Below are 8831 nucleotides of genomic sequence, written 5' to 3' on the forward strand. Positions count from 1 at the left end.
TATTGGCTCCAATAATGTTTGCTATTTATGTGAATGACATGGATGATGATGTGAAATGTTACATGAGCTTCTTTGCAAACGATGCCAAACTGTTAAGGAAAGTAAAAAATGAAAAGGATTGCGAATCACTGCAGGAAGACCTGAATAAGGTATGGAACTGGAGTCAGAAATGGGAAGCGGACTTCAATATTAAGAAGTGTAGCATAATAGAGTTTGGAAAAAGCAAAAACAGAATATCAGGACAATATGAAATTGTAACCAAGGAGGTTAAAGAAGGAGAGATCCGAAAAAGATTTGGGTGTAATTATCTCAAACGACTTGTCCTATGACAAACATATAAACAAAATTGTTGGAGAATCCTACAACTTGTTAAGATCAATAAAAGTGGCATTTACATATTTGGACAAAGAAATTATTTTAAAAAAATATTAGTCACACTGATAAGCCACCTATCTCCATCCCTAGCCATCTGGTAACTAAATTCTGTGTATCTTGTGGAGACTTTTGGAAATGTCTAAATTCCAATCTATAAGTCTCTGGTGTAAGCTTACATGCTGTTAGGACCTGCACTTCCACGTTATCATATTCAGTGTTTGCTTCATTTACAGATGCCTACACTTTTTGAGCTCTACCTATAAACTTTGTTTGGATGAGTAAACTCCAACAATTCCTATCTACTCCTAATTGGTTCAGAATCTTTTCTGTTTGTTCAAAGAAAACCTCTGGTTCATCTTCTGAAAATTTGGTAGGATACTAGTGTACTTAGAAACCTTGAAGGACTTTGCTTCCTTCTTAATGGTGGGTTTAATTTCAGTTTGGATGCAAGCTAATTCCACTTCTTTTTCAGCCCCAACTTTAAATTTGTCAGCCTCAATTCTTTCCATTTTGTTCATGCCTCAATTTTAAATCTTTCCATTTCTGCCTCTATCTCTAATCTTCTGAACATGATCTGTGCATCTATCTCTTGAACAATGTGAATATGACCTAAGGCATCCTGATCTCATACCTCTTCAACTAAAATTTTGACCAACTCTTGAAAAAGATCTTTCTTTTTTCTCTTACCATCTAACTTTAGATCGTATTCTGTAGCAATGCTTACTAATTGAGCTTTTGTAGCTTCTAATATATCAATGGAGGGATTCTCCACAGTTTTTCAAAAGACATTTTTCTACAAATATGTAATTCCAATGAGCAGCTTACTCACTGCCTGAATTATCTTTTTGTTCTGGCAAGGGTTGCCAAATTTCTTGTCACAACTCACCTATGGGCCAGGCTAGTTGCAACATAAAAAAAAAAAAATTGGCCATGCGCAATTCAAACGAATAAGAGAGAGTTCAGGCAGGATAATGAAATTCTTTGTTAAAATTAAATATTATTACACAAAAATAAAACATACAGCATAAATGAGCATAGAAAAATAACATTATATCAATATATATGACATGAAATAGATCAGGTTAATTACCAATTGTTGAGTGTGCTTATGTTTGCAGCACATAAGAACAGATGGGCAAAACAAAGTCTTGATTATGGTGTAGACTAGTCTTGATACTGGTTGCTGAGGTTGCACTAATGGTCTTGGGGGACAAATATAGTTTGAGGTGAAGATTATGGACAATAACTTCTGGTAGAGGAAGTTTCTGGTAGTTCTTCTGGTAGGTGAACCTTCTGATAGTTGGGAACAAGTAAAATTGTGGATGATGTTTCATAAATTTAGAAAATAACAGTGTCAAGTCACTCATAATCCAGCTTCAATCTAGAGAATATCTGATACAATTCAGGAAAACATGAAGGCTGGGCACTTCGCATGGAGAAGGACAATGTTGTGGTCCAAAGGACTTGTTTAGCAGAGTTGTCATAATCAACAAAGGTAGAATTTCTATATAGATTCAGATGGGCCCTGGGTGGCTGCTTCTTTTCTTGTCTTCTTGGTTCTATTCTCATTCTGGAGCTGTCTCTGGTCTCTCTGCTTCTCTCTGTTATGAAAAATACACTCACCTTATTACAAGGCTTTATTTGATATAAAATCTATACCGTTCTCTGAAAACAGAGAAGAAATGGTAAAGGAATATCAAGCACAAAACATAAATATAAACACACAAACCTGACATAAACATAAACACAACAGTATATTATACACATATACATATAAAACATATACATATAACAACTCATAACAATATAATACTGATGCTACATACAGAATTGTTAACACACACCTTTACAGGGAGAACACTGGCTGAATACTGACTGCTGGAAAACAACATGGCTGCCATTCAAATGCTTCCCACACAGTGTTGCCAGATCAATGATTACAATAGTGTTGCCAGATTAATGATTACAATACACAGTGTCGCCAGATCAATTATTATGATACAGTACTACCATAACATTCTCCCTCTACCTAAAAAAAAAAAAAAAGAAATCTAGTACAGTCATTACAGATCCAAGCGATAAGGTGGGCGACATATATGACCAGACCTTCGTATTGCAGGAGCCTCCTCACCAGGTTGGGCAGGGCCTGGAAGTGTTGAAGTAGCATGTGGAGCCTTGTCACCTCCTTTAGTAGGAGTAGCATCAATTGGCTCCCTTGGAGAAGCAGACATTTTCTGCAACATCCACAAGGGTATCTTGGGATTCCTCATTAAAAGGGGTCTTAACTGGAACTAAGTGCTGAGTGGATACTATAGTCTCTTCAACTTTTTGGTTGCAAATGTGGGCATAATGTGGATTTGCCTGAAGGAGCTCCACTTCTTCAACAAGAGGGTGTGTCTTGCTCATCTGAACATGACACTTTAAGAGAACTGGTCCAGGATGACATAACCAAGAGGGCACTGAAGCTCCAGTAGAGGAGCGACATGAATAGTTCAGCAGGCTCTCGTGTGGGGTAGCATTCGTAGTCGTGCATAATAATGAATGAATGGTATGAAGAGCATCAGGTAGAACAGATTGCCAACATTGAGTAGTTAGACCACGGGACTTGAGAGCCATTGTAATTACATACATACATACATATACCAAGGCTTTTTCCCCCTTACAAGGGGGGTAGCCAAAAAGAAAAAGGCATAAAATCATTCCCATCCATTCCATCCCTCAATACACTCCACACCCCTCCACCCTCCCTCTTATCTTAGTACCTCCTGAATGACGGGTCATCCCTGCACCTTGTCCACTGCCCTGGGTCAGAAGCAGTGTCACAAGACACAGCACATCCACAGCAAGGCCGCTTCATTAAATCAGCGACCCCCGTCTCCATCCCCCCATTGTATAAAATGAGAGGACAGGCAGAAATCCCTTTGGGCTGCATCAAATTTTGATCACACATACTACCTCACCCCCCATCCACCCGCCCATTCCACCTCATGCTATCACAACATCATCCATATACAACCATTCTCCATTCACCCCTGTCTTCTGTCCTCTCCCGTCCTTCCTCAACAGACATTCCCCTCTTCCCCAAAGCCCCCTTCACCCCATCCATCCACCTCATCCTAGGACGTCCCATCATGTTCACTCCCTCCACATCTGCCTTCCATACCTCTTTTACTAGTCTTTCTTCACTCATTCTTTCGATGTGTCCAAACCATCCTAATATTCTTTCATCAACCCTATCTCCCAGCTCCTTTTCCACCCCTGTTCTCCTCCTCACCTCCTCATTTCTCACTCTATCTAGCCTAGTAACCCCCATCATACTTCTCAGACACCTCATCTCAAACACATTCAAACTCCTTCTCTCTTCTTCTCTTATGTTCCATGTTTCTGGCCCATACAGTGCTGTTGGCACAATCACTCCTTCATACAGTCTCCTCTTAGCATCCATTCCCAAATGTCTATTCCTCATTACACTCTTTAATCCACCAAGGCATTTACTCGCTTCTCTCAATCTACATTCTACCTCCACTTTCACTCCACCTTTCCCTGCCACATTTGCACCCAAGTATCTAAAACTATCCACTTCCTCCAGTTGCTCTCCCTTAATGCTCACTTCCAGTCTGCTGCCACTTTCACCCCTTGTACATCTCATCACCTTACTTTTACCCACATTTATCTTTAGCTTTCTTCTATCACATACTCTCCCAAACTCTGCCACCAACTTCCTCAATCCCTCCTCCGATCCTGCCACAAGCGCAGTGTCGTCCGCAAACAACAGCTGGCTCACCTCCCACTTTTCTCCATTTTCTTTAACCATCTCCAATCCCTTGCCCACTACCCTTGCATTTACCTCTCGCACCACCCCATCCATGTATAAGTTGAACAGCCAGGGCGACATAACGCATCCTTGACGAAGTCCCACCTTTACCTCGAACCACTCACTCTCTCCATTCCCAATCCTGACACAAGGTCTACTATTCTCATAAAAACTCTTGAGAGCTCCCAGAAGCTTTCCTCCTATCCCGTATATCTGCATAACCTCCCACAGTGCCTTCCTGTCTACCCTATCATAAGCCTTTTCCAGATCCATAAAAGCCCAAAAAACATCCTTCCCCTTTCCTATAGCTTTCTCACATATCTGTCTTACCATAAAGATCTGATCTACACAACCTCTACCTATCCTAAATCCACACTGTTCCTCACCAATTACTCCTTCTGTTCCTCTCCTAATCCTCTCAACCAAGATCCTCCCATAAGCCTTTCCAACTACACTTAACAAGCTAATCCCTCTGAAACTACTACATTCACACTTGTCCCCTTTTCCCTTGTAATTGCTTTCCATATTTTATCATTAAACTGCTCCACTTGGCCATTTCCTTGGGGGTTGTAGCTTGTGGTTCTGCTGCAGGAAATATCTTTACTAATCAAAAACTCTTGCAGTTCTTTGCTCGGGAAAGATGATCCCCTGTCTGAGTGAATGTAAGCAGGCATGCCAAAATTAGAAAATAACTCAGAAAGACAGCTAATCACAGTCGAAGTAGTCATATTTGCACAAGGGAATACAAAAGGAAATCTAGAGTATTCATCTACAATGTTAAGGAAATATCAATTTCTGTCAGTGCTGGGCAAAGGTCCTTTGAAATCTATATTCAATCGCTCAAAAGGTTGAGTAGCTTTTATGAGATGAGTCCTTTCTAGCTGATGAAAGTTTGCTTTGATTTCTGCACATAATTTACACAATCTGGTCACCCGTCCAACATCTTCCACTAAGTAGGGCATATTCTTAGACTTACCAAAATGGTGCAAGCAGGTGACCCCAGGATGACACAAAGCCTTGTGGAGTGTTACTAGTGATTCCTGTCCATCACATGCTGCCCACAGTGGGACCTAAAGAATATATCAGGGGAAATATTTTCTAGACCAGGTTGATACATAATCTAAAAGTCGTAGCTAGATAGTTCCATTCCCCAACGTAATATCTTATTGTTCTTTATTTTACTCTTATGCTGCTTGTCAAACATAAACCTCACAGATCATTGGTCAGTCCTTATAATGAAACACCTGCCTGTCAGAAAATGCCTCCAATGGCAAACTGCTTCAATGATGGCCTGGGCTTCTTTTTCTATAGAAGCATAGCACTTCTCAATTCCACACAGTGTTCTTGAAAAGAAGGCTACTGGACATCCATCCTGGGAGAGAATTGCTGCGATGGCAACTTCTGAAGCATCAGTTTCTACTTCAAATGGCTGCGACTCATCTATTGCTTGAACTACTGAATTTTCAATGTCCTGCTTGAGAGTGTTAAAGGCTGCTTCTGCTTCCTTGGTCACAGGGAATACAGTGGTGGTGCTCAGGGGGCAGATTTTGCTCATGTAGTCATATATCCAGTGTGAGTAGTATGCAAAAAGGCCCAGGGTTTGGTGGAGTGATTTCTTGTATTGAGGCACTGCCAAATCCTGTAGGGGTTGAAGTCGTTCAGGGTCTGGATGTTTTTCACCACCTTCTACCACATAACCAAGAATTCTAAGCCGTTTTGTTGAAAATGTACACTTTTCCTTGTTGTAACTTATGTTTTTCTTCTTAGCAGCCTCCAGGAACTTAATGAAGTTAGCATCATACTCCTCGTGTGTCATGCCACAAATGGTCACATTATCCAAGTATGCATAAGTTCTAGTGAGTTGCTCCTCTTGAATAAATGAATCCATGATCCACTGGAAGCAAGATACCCCATTGGTGACCTCAAAAGGAATACGAGTAAACTGGTACAGACCACCACCAGCCTCAAATACTGTGTAAGGTTTATCTTCTTCCCTAATGGGAACTTAATGATAGGCATTTTGTAAATCAATAGTGCTGAAAACTAGGTACTGAGCAATTTTATTCACTGTATTATCAATACGAGGTAGAGGGTAGCTATCAAGCAATGTGAATTTATTGATAGTCTCTGAGTAGTCAATGGCCAGTCACCACCTTTTGAGAACATCTTTGACAACAATGACTTATACATGCCAGGGAGAATTACTAGGTTCTATTATACCCTCCTTCAGCAATCTCTTAATTTCTTTGTCGACAAACATCCAGTCCTTATATGAATAGCAGCGTGACCTTGCTGATATAGAACAGCAATCAGCTGTAAGGTTAGCAAACAGCTTTGGTGGGTCCACCTTTATGGTACTAAATTCACAAATAACAAGAGGAGGTAGGTCTCCCCCACACCTCAGAGTAACACTATCATGCATCTTCTGGAAGTCTTGACCAAGAATCACATCTGAGCACAGTTGTGGCAAAAACATTAAAAACATACCTTTATAATCCTGGCCATTAACTCTGAGGTCTACTTGGCAAAACCCTGATATCTAAGTAGAGAGAGATGTTGTTGCCATAGACACTGCACCCAATTAGTGATGGACAATCAAGGAGTGGCACTTAACTAGGTCTGGGTGAATGAACCTTTCAGAGCTGCCACTGTCCACAAGTCCATCCACCTCTGTTCCATTGATAAAGACTTTTACAACTGCCTTTGAGTGATCTTGGGGTAGCTGCAGAAGTAACTGTTACTAGTGTTGCATAGTTACTGGAGTCTGTATGTGCACTAGCTCTTGTTGATGGTTTGGCTTTGCACACTTTGGCAAAGTGACCTTTCTTCTGACATCTATGGCACACTGCTTCATGTGCAGGACACCTTGAGTGGGGATGCCATGAAAGACCACAGAAGAAACACTTAGCATCTATAGCAGCAGCCACAGGCTCAACAGTAACTTCTCGGCTGGTACTTGGGTCAGGAGTTGCATCACTTTCCACTTGAGATGGCTGAGTACTGTACATTTCAGAATTCCTTTGAGCTGAATCCAAAGCTCTTGCTTGATCAAACATAGTGCATAGGTCCAGAGTTTTATTCTCCAGGAGGCATTGCCTTATTGCTGGTGACTGCAGCCCACATATAAAGGCATCCCGGATGGACTCTTCACAATATTGAACAGCTGTTACAGCCTGGAAATTATAATCCTTACTCAGAATTTTCAAAGCTTGAAGGTACTCACCTAAGGATTCACCAGCCTGTTGGCAGCAAGTTCCAAGGCAGTGGCATGCAAAAACTTCATTTATGGGCTTGACATACTGTGACTTTAAGATTTTGATAGCACTATCATAGGTGGTACATTCAGAAATTGTCTCATAGATTTTTGGTGACACAAAGTTGGTAAGTAAACCCAGTTTGTCAATGTTTTCCTGAGGAAGGGCACTCAAGAAGTTTTCAAGTCTTGAACCAATGTTTCCATTCCTGGGCAGCTATTGACAAGGATGGGTCACAATCTAGCCTCTCTGGTTTGAGTAGACATTCCATATTGTAGCCTCTGTTTACCAGTGGTGTAGTAGTCCTTGAGTCAACTCCAGTGCCACACGATAAGAATTTTATGTTGAGTAAATTGTTGTGAAAAATACACTGACCTTATTACAAGCTTTTATTCAACATAAAATCTATACCATTCTCTGAAAACAGAGAAGAAATGGTATAGGAATATCAAGCACAAAACATAAATATAAACACACAAACCTGACATAAACATAAACAAACACAATAGTATATTATACATACATACATACATACACCAAGGCTTTTTCCCCCTTACAAGGGAGGTAGCCAAAAAGGAAAAGGCATAGAATCATTCCCACCCATTCCATCCCTGAATACACTCCACACCCCTCCACCCTCCCTCTTCCCTCTTATCTTAGCACCTCCTGGATGATGGGTCATCCCTGCACCTTGTCCACTACCCTGGGTCAGAAGCAGTGTCGCAAGACACAGCACATCCACAGCAAGGCTGTTTCATTACATTGGCGACCCATATACATATATAACCCATATCAGCGCCACATATACATATATAACACATATACATATAACTCATAACAATATAATACTGATGCTACAAACATACAGAATTGTTAATACAAAAGATGCGGGGAGTTAAAAGACAAGAGGGACAAAGCTTGGATAAAATGGAAAAAAGACAAAAGACCTGAAAAATGGAAAATATATACTAGTTATAGAATTGAATATGTACAAGTGTGCAAAGCAGAAAAGAGAAAGTATGAAAAAGATGTCATAGAAAAATGTAAAGATCAACCAAAACTATTTTACAGATTTGTAAACAACAAACTGAAAAACAAACAAGAATTAGAGAAACTACGACAAGGAGGAGTTGAATACACAGAGGAAATACAAATGGCAGAAATTATGAACAAGCATTTTAAATCGGTGTTTATAAGGGAGAACATACAACCCAGAGATATCGAGTGGGAGGAGAAAGGCCCCCCTATGAAAGAGATAGAAATGACAAGGAATGAAATAATGAACCACTTGAGTAATCTCGAAGTCAGAAAATCACATGGACCAGATGAAATGGCAAACTGGATTTTGAAAGAATGCAGGAATGAACTAACAGACAAAATACATAGTC

At 40.4% G+C, this 8831-nt stretch overlaps 1 pseudogene; it reads right to left on the reverse strand.

Annotated features, from left to right (window-relative positions):
* Positions 1-4977: 4977 nt before the first annotated feature.
* Positions 4978-7714, reverse strand: LOC143032196 (uncharacterized; annotated as a pseudogene).
* Between the last annotated feature and the right edge of the window lie 1117 nt (positions 7715-8831).

This window comes from Oratosquilla oratoria, chromosome 13 (genome assembly GCF_046742065.1).
Source record: "Oratosquilla oratoria isolate Oo_2021 chromosome 13, ASM4674206v1, whole genome shotgun sequence".
NCBI lineage: Eukaryota > Metazoa > Arthropoda > Malacostraca > Stomatopoda > Squillidae > Oratosquilla > Oratosquilla oratoria.